The sequence below is a fragment of the Bos javanicus genome, chromosome 3 (genome assembly GCF_032452875.1).
Source record: "Bos javanicus breed banteng chromosome 3, ARS-OSU_banteng_1.0, whole genome shotgun sequence".
Classification (NCBI taxonomy): Eukaryota; Metazoa; Chordata; class Mammalia; order Artiodactyla; family Bovidae; genus Bos; species Bos javanicus.
This window is the reverse complement of record NC_083870.1, coordinates 57,839,051-57,864,948: the sequence shown is the minus strand read 5'-3', so window position 1 is coordinate 57,864,948 and position 25,898 is coordinate 57,839,051. Positions and strand designations below refer to the sequence as shown.

The following is a 25,898-nucleotide window of genomic DNA, read 5'->3' as shown; positions in this document are numbered from 1 at the left end:
TACATCTAAGTCTTACTAAATAATCTAATTGTTTTCTCTCAAATTTGGAGATGTCATTTTAAAATGTGAATTTTAAATTTATGACATTTATGACTTTCTTCAAAGCTATTTCATTTTAATTAATGAATTAGTGCTTTGGCAATCATTAAGACTGTATTTTCTTAATTCTAATATATGGAAATGTGTCTCCCTGATTCTGTTTATACAAAATCAAACATCATACTTAAGGTCTTCTGCATTTTTGCAGAGATACTTTTCCTCGTAATTTATTTTTAATTTTCTGTATCATAAAATACGTATGTTCAAGAATTTTCAGATCTCTAGATAGATGTGAAATTAAAGGTTGAAAAGTATTCACAATATTTAATTAGCAATTCAGAAATCATTTAAAATGTCTGTAAAAAATGCATCTCTTTTTTGTCTGAAGGTTCTATATATCAGAGAGATATTTAGGATATAGGCCAATGAAAGCATGCTCATATTTTTTAAACACTAGCAACTCATGTCAAATGGAAATGCAGAATAAGATACATATAGTCTAAGATGATCTACGTGACTGCTACAAATATGCAACATCTGTTATTAAGACATAACAATATTTTGAGCTATTGGCAGTCCAGAAAAAATTTTTAAATACTAATATACAGGCATTCCCTGGTGGCTCAGACAGTAAAGAGTCTGCCCACAATGTGGGAGACCAGAGTTCGATCCCTGGTTTGGGAAGATCCCCTGAAGAGGAAAATGGCAACCCACTCCAGTATTCTTGCCTGGAGAATCCCCCGGATAGAGGAGCCTCGTGGGCCTCAGTCCACAGAGTCGCAAAGAGTCAGACACAACTTAGAGACTTCACTTTCACGAATATACAAAATCAAATGAAAAACCAAACCTAAAGATGAAAATGAATATGCTTGGATAAGTCACTGCAATCAAGGAAATCATCATCTACTCATTTGCTCAGTTTTGGTACTTATCTTTTGTCCATTAACTTGTTTAAATATCTGTCTCTCTGTACAACGGAATCTCAAGAAAAATTTCTTCTTTACTAGAATCTTCAGCACCTATAAGCCTTGTAAAAGTTAAGCAATAACTGAAGGAGAGGGCTCAAGGCTTGGCATAATTTACAAATATGATGAATCAAGACTGACGCTTTTTATAACTATTCACCCCTTGATTCATCTTTTGCTGCTGCTGCTGCTATGTCACTTTAGTCGTATCCGACTCTGTGCGACCCCATAGACGGCAGCCCACCAGGCTTCCCATCCCTGGGATTCTCCAGGCAAGAACACTGGAGTGGGTTGCCATTTCCTTCTCCAATGCATGAAAGTGAAAAGTGAAAGTGAAGTCGCTCAGTCGTGTCCAACTCTAGTGACCCCATGGACTGCAGCCTACCAGGCTCCTCTGTCCGTGGGATTTTCCAGGCAAGAGTACTGGAGTGGGCTGCCATTGCCTTCTCCGGATTCATCTTTTAGGGGATCACTAAAAGAACAATAGTTCATATATTTAAAACAAAAGTTTACAAATCAGTATAAGAGGATAAGGATCCTTAATTTATTGAAAACATTTTATGAGGTAAGATTCAGTTTGAGAACTCCCTTGTGTCCAGTGGCTAAGATTCCACACTGTCAATGCAGGGGGCTTGGGTTCAATCTCTGGTCAGGGAACCAGATCCCAAATGCCTCAATTAAAGATCCTGCATGCAGCAACGAAGACCCTACATGTGGCAACTAAGACCCAAGGCAGCCAAATAAGTAAAGAAAAAGAAATATTAAAAAAAATATTCAGCTTGGTATTAGTACTTTAAATGAGTTCTTGCTTAGCTTTGTGGGAAACGAATATAGGATTATTCACTTACAATATATAGGAATACAGGAACTTCTCAAAATATGGTTGAGAGGTTCCAAGGTACTCCACTATTTTTGTGTTGTTATAATACTATGAGCAGAAACATTTGTATGCTGAAAAATGTAATAATTTTCTTTAACATAAAAAGTCTTGCCTTTATAAAAAAAGCTATCTTCTTGGTGCATCAAACGTATTCTTGCATGGAAAAAAAGCAGATATTTCAGAAGGAAATGTTATCAATTGTGTAGAATAAATGCCAATTTACAAATGTATTAAACTTTTGTCCAATTTGCTCATGGTGAAACAAAGACACATATTCTGCACACACACTTTTAATGATCAAATCCCTAAAGAACACCAATTTTAAAACATTTTTAAAGAATTAAATTTCTTATATAGAAATGACTTTCAGTCTTCTATCCAAAAGGCATATATTTAAAGCCTTTTCCAGGAGTGGTCATGGGTTTCTGGCAACCCAGCTACATTCACTAAACTATGTTCCATTTTGGCCAACAACAAGCATTTGAGCAATGGCTGTTCAGGGACCATGATGCTGCCACGATCACAGAAAGGAAAGATCACAGTCCATGATGTTCCATAGCACCTATATTGTTCTATACAAACTAATCAGCTTCAAATATGCATTCAAAACTATCTCTTTGAAGAGAAAAGTATATGAATCTTGCATATTTCATTTTGTTTTGCCAAATACTAACCCTTGGAAAACTAGTTCCCATTAGGGTCAAACAAAAGCATGCAGTTTATACTGAAATATTCACTACGAAATATTCAGCAAAGAACACCAAGTAGATACAGAAATGCTACTCATTTCCCTCACTAAACACTAGTCAAAAGTTTACTGGAGATGTAATTGTATAGCTTTTTGGACTCCATAGCAAAAAAAAAAAGATATTTGGGATTAGGCAGGGTAAAAATAGCCAGAGATGGAAAACAGATCTTATGAGTGAAAGCTATCAAAATTGAAAAAAAAAAAAAACATTTTTTAAATATAGAGAGATTAACTTTGAAAATTAGCTAATGCTTCTGTCCAATGAATAAAGGAATTTGAAAATAAAAGGGTTGCAGATTGGATAATATCAAGAAAAAAGTTGACAGGATGAGTGTCTGATTTGTAAATAAAGAATACATACATATTTTCAAGGCCCAAGTCCTCCCTCCTTCTCAAAATATTCCTCTGACTGATTCAGTCCACCAAGAATCCTAAACATCTAATAATATTTTCAGAATTATACTGTTTAGAATTTAATTGCTCTATAAAGGATAAAATTTTTAAATGGCTACTAAATCTGTTAGGGCAATATACTCATCACTCTTTACCCTCAAAAATTACATAATACAGTGAGAGGCATAGGTTAGAATCCAATATATAAGTGATGGTGAGCAAATAATTTATTATTCAACCTGAAACACTTAAGGGATCAAGCGGGCCTCATAGAGAACTTAATTACCCAGAAGACTGGACCAAAGTCTTCAGAGTACCATTTCACCCTAACTAATCAGTATCCTTTTATCAGATAAAATAAAACATTTTCTTTCCCTTCAACACATGAACAGCATGAGGACATGGTGCCATTTATCAACAGAGCATTAACTTATAACCTTATAACATCACCTCACAAAAATCCTACACAGTTTCTATTAACATCCCAAAGCTACACATGAAGAAACCAAGTTTTAGAAAGGTTAAACAGCTTGCTCAAGTTTATAAGTAAGGAAGTGGTGGAACTCAGTTTTGAAGCAAAAGCCAGCAGATAATAAAATATAAGAATTTACACAGCTGAAAGTAACATACAAACTTCTCTTTTATAAGTATTTTAACAATACTCTTATAAATTCAGTTTATATTTTAAAAATGAAAACTGTTCTGTACAAGGAAATAAAGGATGAGTAAGACTGAGCTCCTTGAAGGCACAGGCAAGTCTAAATCGAGAGAAGACTGTGAGCGTGCTAAGTCACTTCAGTTGTTTCCGACTCTGCGAACCTATGGACTGCAGCCTGCCAGGTCTCTCTGTCCATGGGATTCTCCAGGCAAGAATACTGGAGTGGGTTGCCAGGCTCTTCTCCAGGGGATCTTCCTGGCCCAGGGCTTGAACCCATGTGTCATGTCTCCTGCATTGACAGTCAGGTTCTTTACCACTAGCATCACCTAGGAAGCCCCAGAGAAGACCGAGAGCAGACAACTAAAATCCAGTGTGCTAAAGGTTATAAGGGACTCACTGGGTACCCTGAAAGCAACGAGCAGGATCCTGGGAGACTTCCCAGAGGTGAATCCGCAGTAGAGTCCAGCAGAACACATCTGAGGCTGGCAAGAGGGAAAAGAAAAAGGCATTCCAGATAGACAGTAAAGTACCAGCAAGAACAAGGAATCATGACAGAACATGATTTGAAAGGGCACTTGGCAAATGATGAGACTGACTGGACACATGAAAGCAGTAATTCTATGCAAAGTTCAAGAGCTTGAGTTTCTTTTCCAAAAGGTTCAGACAGACCATTAAATAATTTTAAGCAGGAGAATGCCAGATCAGAAGTGCATCTTTTAAAGATAAACCCAGTGGTGTTTTGGAAAACAGACTAGGCATATGGAGGAGAGTAGAAATACTCTCAAGAGAGATGAAATTGCAACAAAAATTTTTGAAAAAATCAAAAGTTGCTCCTGCTGGTGATTAAAACAAACAAACAAAACCCCACAGAAAACAATGAAGGAATTAGAATACAGGAAAAGCAAAAGATCAGTATGGAAATGATCAAATGTAACCCCTCATTTACTCATGACCATCTGAATGGATGCTCAATATTTAAGTTGCAGAAAATGACTGCTTATTCCGTTAAATACAAAAATTAACTTAGACCAGTTTGAAGAAAATCGTTTAAAAGTGTGTATTAGGACTTCCCTGGCTGTCCAGTGATTCAGACTTCACCTTCCAAGCAGGCAGTATGGGTTCAATTCCTCCTCAGGGAGCAAACATCCCACATGTCTCATGGCGAAAAAAAAACAAAACATAAAACAAAAGCTACATTGTAACAAGTTCAATAAAACTTCAAAAACTGTCCATATCAAAAAAACCTTTAAAAAATAAATGTATTATTTTTTCCTTCTCAGAGTTATCCGTACAGAATCAACTCAACTTCAAAATAATTCTTTAAAAAATCATTCTTGCAGAATTATTACAAATCATCTTCAGTGTTGTAAAAAACTGACTGAGTTCTACTAAGCCAGGGCCCAGGGGAACAATCATTGACTTTCAACAGAACTGTGCCCAAGGGAATAGATGTTTTGTTAACCTCATTGCTATACCCAGCTTCTAGGGTCTCAATCATTTGCACAAACTAAGCAGTGATTAGCAGCGGTGTAAACAAAGCCATTTTCTCATACCTTTGGGAGTTTCCGATGCAAAAACTACCTTACTAATACACATCAATTTTGAAATAAGAAAAAGAGAAGCAAGAAAATGGATACCTGGCTGTTAAGGACCATAACAAACATGACCGTGACAATCTTATTGTAAGCAGGAGGGTATTAAACTCATTTTAAAAGTAGACAGGCTTTCTGCAGTCTATTCCTTAAACCATAACCAACCAAGTGGTACTTAAAACTACTCCAAGAACCTCATTCACTGAACCATCAAGGAAGCCCTCATTCATCCAAAAACACCTGAAACCTAACTGTGTGTGAGGTGATAGGGAAACTTTGTCTTTGCAATACTTTCTCCCCAACACCAGCCAAAGTCTGGCTATGGTTTTCTCACTAAACAAGCACCACTTACCGACCACCTACTCAAAACCTGACATTGGTTAACTTAAATCTTATTACAACCACTCGAAAGTGACTTATCCCTCATTTTATGAATAAGGCAACTGAAACCAGAGAAGTTAGTGACTTGTACAAACCACACACTTTAAAGAATAGAGGCTGGAAATCTAGGACCCTGGAAAAGAAATGATTTCCCGAGGCCTGAAGTAGTCTTTACTAAACGAGCCCCGGAGCCTACTACAGTCTGGCTTATTATATAGCGGGGCACTTCAAAATCAGCCGAATACGTAAACGGGCAGTGTTTCCTAAAGAAGCGCTGCCGTTACCAGGGCCTTCTGGATTACGTCTCCGTCCTGGACAAGCCCACCTCACGACGATCTGCCAGGCTGTTCAGGGACCACACCCTTCCTCGCTGCCTTTCCCAAGCCCAGGCTGCGAGTGGGAGGTGTAGGCAGAAAGGGGCTGAGGTTAATTTTGGGTAGACGCGAGGGGCTTTCACTTCCGTAACTCACCAAGGCCACGGCCACGGCCCCAACCCGGGACCCTTAAAGCCACCCGCGGTAACCGACCCTCCGCCGCCCAAGCCCAAATTTTCCTCTCCAAAAGCAGGCCGTCGCTTCCACCACTGCGTCATCACGCCGCCGTGACGTAAGGCCGCCGCCGGGCCGCAGGGGCCCCGAAGGCTGACGTTGGGTGAACGTTGGTGCAAACCCTGGCGAGCATACCTGTGCTCTCCAGCCCTGGGTGGGCCAGCAGGGAGGGAGCAGGATGCGGGGGCAGTGCAGTGGATGAAAGCTAGGAAGGAAGGCAAGGACGCGACTCTGGAAGCAGGCGAATTCCTAGAACGGCCTGAGTGGAAGAATGCCCAACGGGGAGCAATCGGGACAAAACCGGGTTGGTAACCGGCAAGTAGCTTCTCTGGCAACGGCCGCCCCGCCCCTTCGGTAGGGCCCGCAGCGGCGCAGCCAATTAGCCGAGTTCAGGAAAGCGAGCGCCGGCGTTTGCTACTGTTGTCTGGAGTGAGGGGGCGGGGCACGGGGGAGGCGTCCTATCTCTGAGTTGCTTCTCCCGGTAAACTCCCCCACCCCCAACCTTTTGTTTTAAGAGAAGGGTAGCACTTGTGTATAGTTACCAAAAGTCTTAACTGTTGAGTTCACCCAGAAAGGGAAATAAGGCCGATGCCTTCCAAATCTTCTGATACTAGGCTTGAATCATGAAAAGTGCCCTCCTTTTGTTTTTTTAAAGGGGGAAATTTGAAAAAAAAAAAGGCAATCGCGACTGGAGAAAGTTCGCTGTAAATGTAAACAGCTAAAAGCCGTTTATCCGAGGTATTTCTCTGGGCCTCTGTTTTGTCCTGTTAAATGAGAGAGCCGGACGGCTACCTCCCAGCCATCTTTCGGGTCTCAGATTATTTGTATCGGTGCTACAGCCAGCTGATACTTTTATAAATTGAACAAGGCAAAATTCTACTTGGAAAAGTTAAAAAACAAAAAAGTCATCCAACGCTTCAACCTAACGTTAAAAATCGTGGGTATCACATTAGGTTTACAAAGAAACTATCAACTGAGCAGTTTAACCGTGGCTTACCTCTTATCGGTTTCACTAAAGAACAATTTCCATTGATGATTCCAGCAATGCATCCTCACCCCAAGCCCCAGCACAAGTTCACAATACACTAACTTCCATATGTGCAAATGTTAAAAAGCACTAGGAATTGCACATTTAAGTACCTACTCTAATTGATGGATCATGACCTTTGGCAAGTCAATTTCTCTGAGCTAGTCTTCTCACCTGAAAAAAATAAAATAGGAAAAGTAGAATTGAGGCAAGCGTGCATGCTCAGTCCCTCAGTCGTGTCCAACTCTTTGCAACCCAATGGACTGTAGCCTGTCAGGCTCCTCTGTCCATGAAGAATACTGGAGTGGGTTGCCATGCCCTACTCTAGGGGATTTTCCCCACCTTGGGATTGAACCCCTCTCATGTCTCCTGCATTGGCAGTCAGGTTCTTTACCACTAGCACTACCTGGGAAGCCCTTTCTGAGCCACAAGCTTTTGTTTCAGACTGTACAGCTAGGTAAAAATCTCAGCATTAGAATCTACTCAGCCTTCTATGTACCCCCTTGGTGAACCTTATCTGAGCTGGGATGAGAACAGAGTGGCTTTCTCTAGCAGCTGTGGATACATTCTAGTTGCGGCATGGCTTATAGGCTGTATCATGGTTCGTATCAGTCCTGTCCGACTCTTTGCAACACCACGTGGACTAATTGTCTGTCAATGAGATTTTCCAGGCAAGAATACTGGAGTGGATTGCCATTTCCTACTCCAGGGGACCTTCCCGACCCAGGTGTTGAACCTGAGTCTCCTGTGTCTCCTGCATTAGCAAGCAGATTCTTTACCACTGAGCCACTGGGAAGCCCTCTCCTGGGAAGCCCAAGAAGCATAATTCTTGGGGCCTTTCTAGCACTAAACTAGGATTCTAGCTAACTTTACTAACTTGCATAATTAGAAAAATAACTGTACACAGAAGTTAGGCTTTTGTTGAGAAAAATACTGATTTAAATTGTATTGGTATTATAAGTTGTTGTTTTGTTGTTTACCACCTGTATAAACATTCAAGAGAAAACATTCACAAAAATCTCAAAATGATTACATAAGATTCTTCAGTTCAGTCACTCAGTCGTGTCCGACTCTTTGCAACCCCATGAATCACAGCACACCAGGCCTCCCTGTCCATCACCAACTCCCAGAGTTCACTCAGACTCAAGTCCATTGAGTCAGTGCTGCCATCCAGCCATCTCACCCTCTGTCATCCCCTTCTCCTCCTGCTCCCAATCCCTCCCAGCATCAGAGTCTTTTCCAATGAGTCAACTCTTCGTATGAGGTGGCCAAAGTACTGGAGTTTCAGCTTTAGCATCTTTCCTTCCAAAGAACACCCAGGACTGGTTTCCTTTAGAATGGACTGGTTGGATCTCCTTGCAGTCCAAGGGACTCTCAAGAGTCTTCTCCAACACCACAGTTCAAAAGCATCAATTCTTCAGAGCTCAGCTTTCTCCACAGTCCAACTCTCAACATCCATACATGACCACAGGAAAAACCATAGCCTTGACTAGATGGACATTTGTTGGCAAAGTGATGTCTCTGCTTTTGAATATGCTATCTAGGTTGGTCATAACTTTCCTTCCAAGGAGTAAGCGTCTTTTAATTTCATGGCTGCAGTCACCATCTGCAGTGATTTTGGAGCCCCCAAAAATAAAAGTCTGACACTGCTTCCACTGTTTCCCCATCTATTTTCCATGAAGTGATGGGACCAGGTGCCATGATCTTCGTTTTCTGAATGTTGAGCTTTAAGCCAACTTTTTCACTCTCCTCTTTCACTTTCATCAAGAGGCTTTTGTTATTGAGCACCATTTTAATAGTTACAGGCCATATGTATATCTTTATGAAGTGTTATTCAAGTTTTTTGCCCACATTTATTGGGCTATTTTTTATTACTGATTGTAGGAGTCTTTTATATTTGTACTATTATCAAATATAATGTGAATATTTCCTCTCAGTCTGTATCTTAGTTCAGTTCAGTTCAGTTGCTCAGTTGTGTCCAACTCTTTGCCACCCCATGGATTGCAGCACGCCAGGCCTCCCTGTTCATCACCAATTCCCAGAGTTTACTCAAACTCATGTCCACTGAGTCAGTGATGCCATCCAACAATCTCATCCTCTGTCATCCCCTTTTCTTCCCACATTCAATTTTCCCAGCATCAGGGTCTTTTCCAGTGAGCCAGTTCTTCACATTAGGTGGCCAAAGTATTGGAGTTTTAGCTTCAGCATTAGTCCTTCCAAGGAATGCTCAGGACTGATTTCCTTTAGGATTGACTGGTTGGAGCGCTGAAGAATTGATGCTTTTGAACTGTGGTGTTGGAGAAGACTCTTGCGAGTCCCTTGGACTGCAAGGATGTCCAACAAGTCCATCCTAAAGGAGATCAGTCCTGGGTGTTCATTGGAAGGACTGATGTTGAAGCTGAAACTCCAATACTTTGGCCACCTGATGTGAAGAGCTGACTCATTTAAACAGACCCTGATGCTGGGAAAGATTGAGGGCAGGAAGAGAGGGTACGACAGAGGATGAGATGGTTGGATGGCATCACCGACTCGATGGACATGAGTTTGGGTAAACTCCAAGAGTTGGTGATGGACAGGGAGGCCTGGCGTGCTGTGGTCCATGGGGTCGCAAAGAGTTGGACACGACTGAGCGACTGAACTGAACTGAACTAAACCCATTGGAGATCAGGCTGGGAATAAGCATGAGATAAGGTTGAAATGAGTTGTTTCAAAACATAATGATTAGCAGCAAGGGCTTTGAAAATATTCCATCTGCATTCATGTTTTCTAGCTGTGAGTCTTGGGGCAAGTTACTTTATTTGTGGAACACATAGCCCTGACCTTGATAAATCATGATTTCCCATAAGTATGAGGTATTAATAAACAATGATTGTTTTAAGGTTCAAAGCACATGCAATGGAATAAGAATGATTAGCTCTCTCTTTTTTTAAAGACTTAATTTTCTTAGAGCATTTTTGGGTTCACAGTTACAATTAAGAGGAAGGAACAGAGATATACTATATATTTTTCTGCCCCACACATGCATAGGCTTCTCCGTCAGCAACACCTCTCACCAGAGGGAACATTTGTGATGACTGATGAACCTCAGCTAATACATCATGATCACCCAGAGTCCATAGCTTAAATTAGGTTTCACTCTTGGTGTTGTGCATTCTATGGGTTTTGACAAATATATGGCATGTACTCACCGTTATAGTACCATACAGAGTATTTTCACTGCCCTAAAAATCCCTTGTGCTCTGCCTATCATTTCCTACCCCCAAAACCCTTAACAACCACTGATCTTTTCACTGTTCCCACAGTTTGGACTTTTTAATATATTTGGAATCATACAATATGTGGCCTTTTCAGATTGGTTTCTTTCACTTGGTAATATCCATCTAAGTTTCCTCTGCATTTTTTTTCATGGTTTGATAGCTCATTTCTTTTTAGTGTTGAATAATATCCCATTGTCTGGATGTACCATAGATTGATTATACATTCACCTACTGAAGAACATCTCAGTTGCTTCCAAATTTTGGCAGTTAGGAATAAAGCTACTCTAAACGTCCATGTGCAGGTTTTTATGTGGACATATATTTTGAAATCCTTTGGGTAAATACTAAGGAGTGAGACTGCTGGATCTGATTATCAGTTTTCACCCAGATACCGTCCACAGAAGTTGGCGTCTTCAGACATGAACTTTCTTAATAAACAGAAGCAATTTAAATCTACTGGTATGAAGATGCTGTGTGGTAACAGAGAGTACAGACATTGTTTTATTGTTCTATCATTTCAAAATCTATCTACTAATATAATTAGAAATTAGGAGAGTTAGTTAACTATCTCAAGAACTCAAAAAATATTGGACCTCCAGGTGTCAAATATGAAGAAAAATACTCATAAGAAGATAGTATGTGGTCTTTGGAGGCAGAAGATTAGTAACTCAGGGATACAAATATGAAATTGGCATAGTTAGTATCTTATTGTTAGTATATGCTTTAAGAATCGCTTAAGAAAACTAAAAGATTAACTTTGTTTTTTTTTTAATTATTTTATTTTTGGCTTGTCTGGGTGGGCATTTTTATGGATGGGCATTTTTAAAATAGATCTTTTCCCTGCTAGTTTATTGAAATCAACATGATCCTTTTATACAGAAAAGAAAATTACTTGGACAAAATTTTTTCAAGGAAATGAAAATGATATTAATTTGTTTGTCAGAATATCATACATTTACTTATTAAACCAGTTACTGTACACGTTTTCAAACACTGACTTGCACTTTTTAGAAATGCCTTGGAAAAAGGAGCATCAGACACCACTTTCGACCTGTGGTGTTGGAGAGTCCCTTGGACAATGAGGAGATCAAATCTATCAATCCTAAAGGAAATCAACCCTGAATATTTATTGGAAGGACTGATACTGAAGCTGAAGCTCCAATACTTTGGCCACCTGATTTGAAGAGCCAACTCATTGGAAAATACCCTGATGCTGGGAAAGATTGAAGGCAGGAGGAAAAGGGGATAACAGAGGACAAGATGGTTGGATGACATCACCAACTCAATGGACATGAGTTTGAACAAACTCTTGGAGATGGTGAAGGATAGGGAAGCCTGGTGTGCTGCAGACCATGGGGTCGTAAAGAGTCAAACACGACTGAGTGACTGAACAACAACAATGCTATTTTCTGGAGAACATTTATCAGTTGCAAGATTTTTGGTGGGAAGTAGTTGGATACCTAACTAATGATGGCTTGAAGAATCAGAGCTTACTTTACACAGTAAGAAGTCTGGAGTTTGGCACTCCGTGGTTGGCTCAGCTGTCACCAGTGTCATCAGTGACATAGGCTCTTTCTACCTTTCAGCTCTGCTACACTTCACTTTTTGGCTGCCCTCTTCACCTAATGAGCACAGAGACTTTCCCAACCTCTGTCCCTTACAGGAAAGAAGGGTAGGCTTTTTGAAGACATTTCCCTTTTTCAGGGAGGAAAATCTTTCCTGTGAATAATCCCAACACCACCTCTTCCTTCTCCCTCATCTCTCTCCTGCTAGGAGACTACTACTTAGATTATTAGCTGGGACCAGGTTACACAGTGCCCCAGTATGAGGGAGCCTTGGGCAAAGAAGCATCAGATATTTCTGACTTCTGTTCTGCCAGCAAGAAAGAGAAGGAGGCCGACTATTGGAAAGACAACTAATAGTGTCCAAGCAGTAACCACACACCAGAGGAAGGCCTTAATTAATATGGATTAATATTTACTAAACTCTTACTCTGACCTAGACACAGTTTTAATCATTACATGTACAATTTAAATTTTACTAATGTAGAAACTGAGGCATGGAGATGTTTAATAGCTTACCAAAGGAAATGCAACCCACTCCAGTATCCTTGCCTAGAGAATACTACAATCCATGGGTCACAAAAAATCAGACACATCTGAGCGACTAACACACAAGGCCATTCAGCCAGTAGAAAGCAAAGCTGGGATTTCAATTCAGGAAGCCTAACTTCAAAGCCCAATCACTTAACCATGTAACCACTGCTTCTACATAATTAATACAGTACAGGATTAAAGATAAATGCCAATAAAAATTTATAATTGAAAACAGAAGTGGTAGAAAATTTCAACATATCCTTAGACTCTGGGATTTTAATATTTTGGCTTGATCCACTGCTTAATAAGCAATCTACAGTGTGTGACTCACCACTGTAGTTGATATTATGATAACTCATCCTCAGGGAGATAAAACATGTATGTGATATAATAATATTTAAGATAAATTATGACACTGGAAAAATTCTTTTTCCTTTGTTAAGAAGATAAAGTGCTTCCTGAAAAGTTTCTTGTAAACCATTTGTCAGGTTTTCATAACCATTGTTTTAAAAATGCTCTTAATATTTTTATAATATGAGAATTTGATCTTAGCTAAAAATGTATCATTCATTGCACATTTTCTCCTTAAAATTATTGTGCTTTAATAACCAATTATAGGATCATATTAAAGAACTTATTGATTTTTTCCTTTTTCCTAGTTATATGACCCTAAAGAATCCCTACTCAAAAGACCCCCATTACTTTTTAATAGAAAAAAATTAAAACAGCTATGTAATAAAATATACATACTAATAATTCTTTTTAAAAAATTACTCCCTAGCATTTTAGGAGAACATAAAAAAGGAGAGAAGAAAATAGTCATAATGGAGACCTAAAAAGGATTGATAAGTAATAAGGAATAAAGGGAGCTTCCCTGGTGGGTCAGACAGTAAAGAATCTGCCCACAATGCAGGAGACCCAGGTTCGATCTGTGGGTTGGGAAGGTCTCTTGGAGAAGGAAATGGCAATCCACTCCAGTATTCTTGCCTGGAAAATTCCAAGGACAGAGGAGCCTGGTAGGCTATAGTCCCTGGGGTTGCAAAGAGTCAGACATGACTGAGCAACTAACACTTCACTTCAAGGAATAAAGAAAGGAGATTTCAGTTTAAGCAGGGCCTTCACTGGAATTTTCAAGCAAGCCGCAGCCCAAACTCTTGAAGTAATTATGATGGGAGGTTGTTCAAGAAAACTTGGCTCAAGGTAGGTTGCTAGGAATTGTGGGATGGGGGATGAACTCTGAGACCTTAGCTTTGCCCAGCTAGTTAAAGAGAAAAGAGCAACTTTAGGAAATAGAAATGACATGTCACAGGAAAAGTAATGGTAAAAGAATAAGTGCTTTGACTGAATTTAGAGAAGATGGAGAGATGATTTGGAGTGGCTTTTGAAACCATCCAGAAAGACAAGTGCCTGAGCCAGAATGGTGTTTAAAAGCTCTCATTGGCCTGAATCCCTCATGGGGAGAAGACTATGTATGTCTGTGGTTAAAGAGGAGCCCTTCTAATCCTCTGCCATGCCTGGTCTCTGAATGGTGCCAAGGATTCAGAGGAGCAGGGCAATGGCTCTGTATGAGGCCAGGCAGGGATTTTTGTTGTAGCTGATTGGTTGGTTTTCCTTTAGAAAGTAAGGAAAAGAGAGAAAGGACAAGAGATGAAGATCCCTCAGAATAGAAAGAAGCTGAGGCAACTTGGGCACCAGGCTGCTTCATGGTTGTAAAAAATTATTTTTAAAATGCTGATGCCTTCCTTCAGTGATGTAAAAGCTTTATTTTTTTTTCTGTGACATAAATACCTCCTTAGCTTCCCCTATGAACTCTTCAATAAAATTTAAACTGCTCACAAACACAGTATGTACATAGTTCTTTGGAAACTCAAGGACACTACATTTGAACAATGTGAAAAACAGAAGCAACATGTGTGGATCTAGGAAAAAGGAGTCTCAAGATCAAGTGTCCAAGGAGCTGCAGAAGTCTTAGTCTTCCACAAGCCATTGAATTGACAGAGATAAAAACAAGTTACATGTAGGTCTCTTAAGAGCAAGAGAATTCCAGCTGACAATAACTGATAATTATATTGATAATAATAACTATGGCTACCATTTATAGCACACTTATGGATAAGACATAAAGAATCATAGCCTTATGTTACAAACATGGAGTATATTTTTATGTCATTTAAATACAGGTAACTACAGATCTCGGGTTGTTTACACATCATTGTTTCCCAGTTAATCTCTTCTGTTGTCAGTCAGCATCATGCTAGGCACTTTTGGGCAAAGAAGTATTCCTTGATACCTCTCTTGATAAGCATACCAACTGAAAGGCTTTTATTTCATCTTCATAGCAAAAATACTCAACGGAGAGGGGAAAGGCTAAAAGAAGACAGCCAAAAGTGTTGTCTGAGCTCTGTCCTTTTCAACTGCATTCAGCAAGAACTTTGCTGGCCCCTGCTTACACCTTTGCATACTCACAAAAAGTCTTAACAGTCAGATCATGTCACTCCTCCACATTCACCGTTTCCTATTTCATGGGTAAACTCTAGTCTTTCCCACAAGCTCGGCTGAATGAAAACAAATAGATTGCCAGGTATTTCTCCAGCAAAAATGGGTTGATTTGGGATTGACAGAGAACTGCAATTTGGGATCTGTAATGATGATGAATAACGTGCAAGTCCCTCACAGTTGGCTAAGGAGAGACTTTGTAGAGAGGAAAAGGAATTTGGGAAGGCTAGAATAAACCCAGAATCCGTGGCTTTTTGTTGGCTGAGTCCTTGGCAAGAAAGGAGCAGTCTTCTTTTTCCTGCTGGGCTCAGCTGTTGTCTCAGGGTGTGAGAGCCACCCCCCACCCCCAACCCACCACCCCCCGCCCCGGCCCAACCCCAACCATTTCTGGTCTCCCAACTTTATTTAACTGAGCTTTCTATTTATTAAATTTTACAGCTGCAAGCTTTATGTGATCTGTGTTCTAGACACAGTTCCCTCCAGTTCATGGTGTCTCCCACTGCTCTCTTCAGGGTGCATTTCACTCCAAGCACTCCCCTGTCTTCCCTCTTGCCCTTCTATCAGCCTGCACCACTTGTCTCTCATGTGGTCAAATGGTTCCTTCCCCCACTCCTGACAGTCTTACCTGTGAAGCCTTGCCCAACCACATGATACAAAATAGCAAACCTCTCTCATCGGCCTCCTCCCCATTACCTGACTTCTTGCTGTTCATATCACTTCCACTAGATGTCCCATCATATGTGTTTCCTTAGTCTCTCTCTCTCTCTCCACTACTGTTAACTCTCTGAGGACAGACTTGGTCCATTTCATTTCACATCCAACATTTAGAATAGTGCCTGACATCTAGCAGAAACATAGTTTCAAATTTCCAAAAGGTTTACTGAGGTATATTTGATACAATTTTATTTTTGAGTGAGTAAATGAATGAATGAATAAATAAGTGAAAAAAGAAAAAATTAAGGAAGCAGTTCCTTGTTTAAATAAGGTATATCCTTAGAAATTACTTGCTTGAGGCTACATGCAGAGATCAATAAAACAATCTTATCATGGCTCACATAATGATTAAAAAGAAAACAGATGGAATTTGAGGCAAGAGCTTTAATAATAGATGATTGTGGCTTTTGAAAGCCTAAAACCTGAGAGTTAAAGCTTAGGCAGGCAGTCCAAGGCACTTAAGGAGGAGGTGAACATTCTCACTCATGCTTTCCTTAAGCCTTGTACAACAATGTATCTCACCCAAGAACTGGCCTTTCCATAGGTCTGGAACTAATGATCACACAGTACAATGTCTTACATAAATGCTTTTCTTAGACTCTACCTTAATGATTATAATTGTAACAAATCTTGCCTGGGAACCTGTTTCTCAACACTTGTACCCCTGATTACACAGCAGCAATATTATCTTGCCCAGAGACCTTGCCTGGAACCCATTCTCCCTGGTTAATCTTGTGCCAGTTATCTCAGGACGATGCCTTGGGAAAAGGTCTGGTGGAATTCTTACAACCTTGAGGTATTCTTTTTATCTATTTCATCAGCTAATTGGAAAGTATATAAGGTCCTACTTAACTAGTGAGGTGGCTACTCTCCTGCCCCGTTCTGATGTCTGTGTCAGAAGCTTTTTCTGTCACTTTCACTTTAAATAAAATCTACACAAAGCTCTGAGTGACTGAGTTAAATCTTCTCCTTTGGAGACCATGAATCTGGTGGCACCGTTCACTGCTTACCGCATAAGCTATCATCTTGGGGGCTTTCCCAGTATCTTCAAGACAAGGTAAGAATACTCAGAGCTGAGACTCTTTTGCTCTTTTGCTGTAAAGTCTCTACTAACTCAGAAGCATATGGACCAAACTTCTTTTGCTGGTCAGCTTTTTCTGGTCTCTGACCATTTCACAACTGCTTGGGGGAATTAAAGCTACTAACCTAGTGTGCAGACTGTAGACTTTCAGGGGACCTGCAATCCATGCTGTTATTGTGTTTTTCTAGCCAAACCCCCATTCCAAATTTTACAGGACACTGCAGGCAGGAACGCATTAGGGGGCTATCTGGAGCTCTAGCTCCAGGCACATCTCTCAGACTGGAAATCACCATCCTGACCCCAGAGACCCAGAGGCAAGTTCTTATCATGGCCATGCCTCCAGACTATATGCATTGCTGGTAAGCATGAGATTCCTGAGGACACAGTTTGAGGAACCCCAGATTTGGGCAGATTGGAAATGGAGCAGGCTTCTTCCCTTAGTAGTGCTAGCTCTTAGAGGACCAGAGAAAGCCCTCCAGTGGCTCTTGTCTCAATTCCTTAGATATTCTTTTTGTACAGTCTGCTGGACAGGAATAGAAATGTTGACCTTGACACACCATGAACATGAAAGATTAATTTTTTCCCTCTAGGGCCAGCTCTCCATCACCTCCTTTGTTATCACATAGACTGGTGTGATGACACTCAGAAGAGACATCTTGGGTTTTGGATCATCCCTTTTTGACTTACCACTTCTACCGCGGTCAGGAATATGCTCAGGAATGTGCACAGGCATACAGAAGAAGGATGTTTCCCCCTAGCAGTCTTAGCTTGGGAGACACTCTGGAAGGTTACTCTGCTCCACCCCAGGTGGCACCAGAGAAAAAGGGGAAATCAAGCCAAAGCTTTAATGGTGAGGAACTGGACATCAGGCTGGGATGCCATCAGGTCCACCCCTGGTGCACCGCTACCCCTCCTCGGTAGTAGAACGAGGAGGGACGGCAGTAGGCCACCTGCATCCGTAAGAGAAGGGTTAAATCTGGCCAGGGAAGGAAGCTTAGGTGGAATGCCTGTCCCTGCCCCCATCTAGAGCAGGGAGGGATGCCTCCAGTAGAAAAAAGCCACAGCACTCTGTGCTGCTTTTTTCTCTCTTACAGATGGGAGCTAGCAGTCCCAGAGCCACCCCCTTTGAATTGTATATTGAAACACTAGGATATGTTTGATCCCCAGAGCCTAAAAAGGCCCTTACCTACAGGCTGTCTTTGCTTTAAGAGAGAACCTTACCTTACCAGAGAGGCCATCCCTGCTGGGACAACACCTCATCAGTCAGTCCACCCCTCTCATCAGAGCCAATTTGAACACACTCTGGTTTAACTTTTAGCTATGACACTATGACTACAAAAAGGAGAGATGACATTTCTGACACTAAATGGCCATGATATTCTTTAGACTCTGGAGAAAACTGGTTAAAATGAAATCTTTTTGAAATTGCAAGATTATTTCTTTTTGCATGTGCAGTTAGGAAAAAGCTGACTTGTTAAAATACTTTTTTTGGAGTTCCATTCCTGCCTGAGAAACAAAAACATGCCTGGGGAAAACCCTGAAGCTAAATCTTATCATGTCCTTGAGATTCACAGCCCACTCTGTCTGAGATTCCAGCCATGAGCAAATCAGTAGAATTTCAAGCCAATTTGCCAGGGGGGCGGGGGGGGGGGGGCAGGGAAATAGGGCAAAGAAACATTTTAAATTTCAAGCATCTATTGAGATAATCATATGGCTTTATTTTTCAATTTGTTAATGTGGTGTATTACATTGATTGATTTGCAGATATTGAAGAATCCTTGCATCCCTTAACAAGTCGTGCTGGGAAAACTGGTCAACCACTTGTAAAAGAATGAAACTAGAACACTTTCTAACACCATATGCAAAAATAAACTCAAAATGGATTAAAGATCTAAATGTAAGATCAGAAACCATAAAACTCCTAGAGGAGAACATAGGCAAAACACTCTCCGACATAAATCACAGCAGGATCCTCTATGACCCACCTCCCAGAATACTGGAATAAAAGCAAAAATAAACAAATGGCACCTAATTAAAATTAAAAGCTTCTGCACAACAAAGGAAACTATAAGCAAGGTGAAAAGACAGCCTTCAGAATGGGAGAAAATAATAGCAAATGAAGCAACTGACAAACAACTAATCTCAAAAATATACAAGCAACTCCTGTAGCTCAATTCCAGAAAAACAAACGACCCAAACAAAAAATGGGCCAAAGAACTAAATAGACATTTCTCCAAAGAAGACATACAGATGGCTAACAAACACATGAAAAGATGCTCAACATCACTCATTATCAGAGAAATGCAAATTAAAGCTACAATGAGATACCATTTCACACCAGTCAGAATGGCTGTGGTCCAAAAGTCTACAAGCAATAAATGCTGGAGAGGGTGTGGAGAAAAGGGAACCCTCTTACACTGTTGGTGGGAATGCAATCTAGTACAGCCACTATGGAGAACAGTGTGGAGATTCCTTAAAAAACTGGAAATAGAACTGCCTTATGACCCAGCAATCCCACTTCTCGGGCATTACACTGAGAAAACCAAAATTGAAAGAGACACATGTACCCCAATGTTCATCGCAGCACTGTTTATAATAGCCAGGACATGGAAGCAACCTAGATGCCCATCAGCAGACGAATGGATAAGAAAGCTGTGGTACATATACACAATGAAGTATTACTCAGCCATTAAAAAGAATACATTTGAATCAGTTCTAATGAGGTGGATAAAACTGGAGCCTATTATACAGAGTGAAGTAAGCCAGAAAGCAAAACACCCATACAGTATACTAACGCATATATATGGAATTTAGAAAGATGGTAACAATAACCCTGTATACGAGATAGCAAAAGAGACACAGATGTATAGAACAGTATTTTGGACTCTGTGGGAGAGGGAGAGGATGGGATGATTTGGGAGAATGACATTGAAACATGTATAATATCATATAAGAAACAAATCACCAGTCCAGGTTCTATGTAGGATACAGGATGCTTGGGGCTGGTGCACTGGGATGATCCAGAGGGATGGTACGGGAAGGGAGGTGGGAGGGGGTTCAGGATGGAGAACACGTATATACCCGTGGTGGATTCATGTTGATGTATGGCAAAACCAATACAATATTGTAAAGTAATTAGCCTCCAATTAAAATAAATAAATTTAAATTAAAAAAAATAAATTTCAAGCAGAAAACTGTGAGGTCTCTGTCCAGATGTATATGTATCTCAGTGTGTGTCTTCATCTTTGGGCAATGTTGCTGAAGGTTAATTGTCCTAAAGAGAAGTAAGCATTTACAAATCAAACAATTCTAGATTCAAGAAAATTATAGGAGAAGGCAATGGCACCCCACTCCAGTACTCTTGCCTGGAAAATCCCATGGACGGAGGAGCCTGCGAGGCTGCAGTCCATGAGGTCGCTAGAGTCGGACACGACTGAGTGACTTCACTTTCACTCTTCACTTTCATGCACTGGAGGAGGAAATGGCAACGCATTCCAGTATTCTTGCCTGGAGAATCCCAGGGACGGCAGAGCCTGGCGGGCTGCGGTCTATGGGGTTGCACAGAGTTGGACATGACTGAAGCGACTTAGCAGCAGCAGCAGCAGTGGGAAAATACAGTAAATTATGAATAAGGGGTTCAATAATGATGCTTAAATTGTTGTGTAATGGATTGCAGATAATATGATAATGTCGTTTATTAATTCGGTGTACCCAGAAGTTTATGATAAATTGGAAAGCTATTATCTCACATTTTGTACAGTTACAGAGAATAATTTTAAGAACATAAAGATTAAACCCTTTGCTCAAGGTATCATAGTTATCAAGATATGCAATATTTAGGAGTTGAAGCCAGGTTTTCTGAGACTAAACATAATTTTCTCCCCATTTCATGACGCTTCCTCCTGTCTAACCTGATTAACATGAACTACACATGTAATTTCTAGTTGAGAAATGACTTGCCCAATCAGCAGTATAAAGAATTAGGAAAATAAATATTATGCAGGCATATTCATAGATCTTATCTCTAGTGGAGTGGGGTATTTTAATGAAGTTATTTACCACTGGTCTGAGGCTCTATATGTTTAAAATTTATTTTTAAATGCAGTGTTATTATTTATTCTCATGAAGAGAATTCTCTCGTGTACAATATGACCATATAGACAGAGTCAGGATTAAGAGCTTGCCTGGTGGCTCAGATGGTAAAGAATCCACCTGCAATGCAGAAGACATGGGTGAGGAAGACACCCTGGAGAAGGAATGATAACCCCATCCAGTATTCTTGCCTGGAGAATTCCATGGACAGATGAGCCTGTGGTCTACAGTCCATGGGGTCGCAAAGAGTCAGAAACAACTGAGCGGAAACTATCACATTGGATTAAGAGGCTGAATAAATCTCCACCATACCCTCGGCACCCATCCTCCTCAAGTAATACTGCTGGTAAAATGTAGTAAAACCAGAAAAAATATGAAGGACACCAAGCCAGTTTGAAATGTATCTGTGTGCCTCTCCTCATATCGCTTTACCTATAGTTTTAGCATATTCTAGATGAACCATGAATACTTTTTTCTTGACTTATTTATTTGATAAGAATAAAACATATATACCTTTCACTTTCAAAAAAAGAAAATTATACTAAATGAATTTCAGGCTTGTGTGAACTGGGACATATTTACTATTGAATTGGTACCTGATATTAATGTTTATTTATTGACTTTGTGAAAATACTTTTGTAAATGACATAGCTTTGGGTGATTTATGTTTACCAATCTACAGAATGATGATATAAAGTACAGTTCATGGTTGCTGAAGGAAAGTAGGATGTGTGTTTTCAATAAAAAGTTCTAACAAATAGAATTACATTCTGCTAAGGGAAAAGGAAGTAAATCTGAACTTATAGGTAGCTGTTCTCTGAGTGGGCAAATACAAAATATAAAAAGGTTGTGACAAATAAAAAAGGTTTGTGGCAGGTAGAGGAGAGTTTTGTGCATCATCCAAATTTCTTAAGTCATTAAACTGCCTTTTATTGATACTTTGAATGACTATTGTTTCACCGTGAATGTAAAGTGGTACCAAACTAGAATTTGTTTTTCTCTCCCCTTTAAAAGAACAAAGTCTTCTTGGAATATGGCTTTTGATAACAGACTATATAAATTTCTTTCTCTTTAAGTGATTCATACTTGCTTTTAAAATCTTTTGTTACTTTGATGAAATGAATGAGTTATTTCATAATGATCTATGGAGACTATGGCACACATAGACAAAGCTCATTCTGCTTCTACAAAGTTAACCCTTCATCAGGGAATTTAAAATGGATAAAAAATGGCTATAAACTAAACAGTCAGGACTATGGGAAGTTTAAGCTCCCTGACAAACCCCACTTTTAAGCCTTTCCTGGCTTCAGGGTTAATATCTCACAAGAGAGAAAAAAAATGGTTAAAATGTGTTTTCTGCAATTTTCAGTGATTGGGACACCCACTTTGCTGGACAGGTCACACAGACATTGGCATAAAAAACTTCACGAGCTTCTTAGAGACTATCATTTTCACAGATATCCTCAGTCATCAGGCAAGGACGGCAGAACAAAAGGATCGGTTACATGGGATTGAATAAACTGCTAAATATGATTACAATTTTTGTAATTTTGTCTGACATACTACTGGCTTCTAATCTTTGTTTACAGATATAAAGAAACTCCTCTCTTCAAGTTACTAATGGTTTAAAACAATTTAGTGATATACACCAGTTGGTAAAATTATAACTTTTTTCTCTCTACCTCATCTCTCCAGAAATTGGAGGCTTATCAGGTATAAACCTCAAAATATACTGGGGAGCTCTAAAAGAAAAATCCACCCAACTGATGTCAGGCCTATGGCATCTATTATGTTTCACTGAATATTAAGTTCTAGTTTTGTTAATTAAGGTCTGTATATACTAAGATTCACTTCTGAGACAGTTCCTTGTGGTTATGATATATTGGTAAGAGGTTTAATTAAGTTATTATAAAAGGCACTTGCCGGGAGCCGGCGAGAGACATTCCACTCATGACAAAGGTCTTGAGGAAGGAGGCTCGGCATACACAAAGGCGGGATCGAGCCTCAGGAGTCCCCCTGGATATTCTCGAGCATCTACCCGCCAAAAACCAGAGTCTGCCTACTTTATTGCTTTGTGCTCTCACCTCTGACTTTACTGGGGGCTGTCCCCCACCACCATCTCGCTCTCTCTGTCAAAGAGTTAACCTACAGCTCCAATTAATAAAGTTCCTGGGCAATTAGGAGTGTTTAAATCCAAACCCCTCAGATGGCTCTCTAACTCGCCTGTCAAGTTTACCCAGACTCCTACAGCTATGCATACGATTGTTTACAGTCTCCCAGCCTCGAGAGGCATGGGAAGCTTAAGATATTCAAATAGCTTAGAGCCTCTCAGAGAGTTAGAAACTGTCAGAATAAAACTAGTAAAAGATTTCATTGATGAGCCAATGCTTGATGCCAAGTTTCCACATCCCCTGAATTGTATCCTTGAATGTGTATTAATTAATATAGTTGGTATGTAGAAAAAATAAGTAGTGGCCTTGGTGTTAGTAACTTTAGACCCTTAAGGTAATAAATTCTTTCCTTTGTTGTAAACCCATTACACATCCGCCCTATAGGAATGCAATTTTATCTTCGGAAGATGGCACCAAACCTTAAAATAATTACTCTTAGAGAAAATAAGTCTTACGGTTGATAAGTCTTTGTCAAGAGCCATAAAATGTTAATAGGCCTTCTGGCCAGAAGATGATGTAAATCACCTAAACCATTTGTATACGATAAATTTGCAGGAAAGAAACCCTGGTTTTTGATAAGGATCAAAAACTGCTGACTTTGCATCCCCTATTATCCTCTATGTGTAACTTAGGGTATATAAGCCCCTGTTAAAAATAAAGCTACGGGCCTTGCTCACCAACGCTTGGTCTCCCCATGTCATTCTACCCTTCAAATTCCAGCTGAGTCTCCATCTGGAGCGCGGATATCCTCTGCGACCATTTATTTGCCTGGGCTTCTAAGACCCACTTGAGAAGGTGTCTAAGGTGGGGCACCTTCCGCTATTCGAGAGGGTGCCTGCGGCCTCCGTGGTCAGAGCTAACCTGGTGTCACGGGTTATATTGATTTTCCGCGTAAACCAAGCTACTCAGCTTCTTTTCTCCACTGAATTTTCCTACTGAGCTATCCTCATTCTATTACTCTTTATATCTCTAATTAACATTTGAATAGGTCACCTAAGCCATCTCTCCTTTGAATACCCTGGATCAGCCGGGGCTGGACCCCGGCAGGCACTCTGAGTTTTTTTTCTAAAGTTTATCTCAGTAACCAGTCTTTGAATAAAGATCAGATGCTCGGAGAGGGCACTGGCGACCCACTCCAGTATTCTTGCCTGGAAACTCCCATGGACGGAGGAGCCCAGTGGGCTGCAGTCCATGGGGTCGCTAAGAGTTGGACACAACTGAGTGACTTCACTTTCACTTTTCACTTTCATTCCTTGGAGAAGGAAATGGCAACCCACTCCAGTGTTCTTGCCTGGAGAATCCAGGGGATCCTGGTGGGCTGCCGTCCATGGGGTCGCACAGAATCTGACACGACTGACGTGACTTAGCAGCAGCAGCAGCAGCAGCAGATGCTCCAGGATCTACAACCAGGAGATTAACAACAGGCCAGAGTCATTTAACAAACTAAGTCAGATGATCTGGAGATGTCACTGGGCTATACCTAATGGAAGTTCTTGACTTAAAAGCTCTTACTTATGATTTTGCTATTCAGTTCAGTTCAGTCACTCAGTCATGTCCGACTCTTTGCGACCCCATGACCCACAACATGCCAGGCCTCCCTGTCCATCACCAACTCCTGAAGTCCACCCAAACCCATGTCCATTGAGTTGGTGATGCCATCCAACCATCTCATCCTCTGTCATCCCCTTCTCCTCTTGCCCTCAATCCCTCCCAGCATCAGGGTCTTTTCCAAAGAGTCAGCTCTTCGCATCAGGTGGCCAAAGTATCGGGGTTGCAGCTTCAACATCAGTCCTTCCAATGAACACCTAGGATTGATCTTCTTTAGGATGGACTGGTTGGATCTCCTTGCAGTCCAAGGGACTCTCAAGAGTCTTTTCCAACACCACAGTTCAAAAACATCAATTCTTCTGCGCTCAGCTTTCTTTAAATCCAACTCTCACATCCATACATGACCACTGGAAAAACCATAGCCTTGACTATTACTATTAAATATATTGTTTTTTATACTGCTTGTTGCAAAAGTGTTGTCCCTTACATTATCAAGTGTGTGACTGAGCCACTGATATAATGATGGTGTACAGTTCCATATGAAATTCATAATTATAATGGTGTGACTCTGTATATGAGAAGAAGCAACAAGAAGGAATATTTTCCTGGACCAACAGACTAGTGAGATAGGTGTGGTCCAGAGACTTTTGCTACTCACAGGGCCTAGTCGAGTAACAGCACACTGAGTGACCTATCAGTGAAACCTTCAACAGACCTGGGAATGAGCCTTCCCAGCACTGTGGGACAAGATGGTCATGAAATGTCCTCCGAACCACGGGCATACTCATGGCCATAAAGGGGCCCTGTGACTGGAAACTGACACTTGCCAGTTAAATTATGCCAAAGATTAAATCATGGACACTACAGCTGCTGACCTTCAACATCCCCTGAATGGAATTCAGGGTGAAAATCAGAAATTAGACATTCACTCTGTGCTCTGATAAAAGTGGACAAAACAGGCCTTCAGATATGCCTTCAAATATTTTCAAAGATTTCTTGAGCCCAAATTCTTTCATCTTCTCATACCTAGAAAAACACTGAAATTGTTAATGGTGACAACTACTTTGGCTTATATGTTAATACCGCAATAAAGAGGCTGAAGCCTACTTGGACAAACTTAGACAACTGGCTACCTGGCTATAAGTCTCCCTAAAATAGCTGTCTACATTGGGGTTCAGACCCGTTCTTCTGAAAAGAAATGGTAAGATTTAC

General features: G+C 40.4%; 1 protein-coding gene and 1 long non-coding RNA gene across 10 annotated transcripts in view; one reads left to right on the top strand and one right to left on the bottom strand.

Moving 5' to 3' along the window:
* Positions 1-25,898, bottom strand: part of ODF2L (outer dense fiber of sperm tails 2 like) — a 393,421-nt gene that overhangs the window by 33,901 nt on the left and 333,622 nt on the right. Inside the window, exons 1-3 of one of the 9 annotated variants that reach the window (XM_061411369.1) lie at positions 6,127-6,330; positions 4,782-4,838; positions 4,081-4,165 (exon numbers count right to left, since the gene is read on the bottom strand). The exons of 1 other annotated variant lie outside the window; for it this stretch is intronic. The gene's annotated coding sequence lies outside the window, so the exon portion shown is untranslated. 7 more of the 9 variants (XM_061411372.1, XM_061411374.1, XM_061411367.1 and 4 more) reach the window with 7 other exon arrangements.
* Positions 16,597-20,075, top strand: LOC133244349 (uncharacterized). Its single transcript, XR_009735368.1, has 2 exons — positions 16,597-16,851; positions 18,640-20,075. It is a non-coding gene; the product is annotated as an uncharacterized LOC133244349 (long non-coding RNA).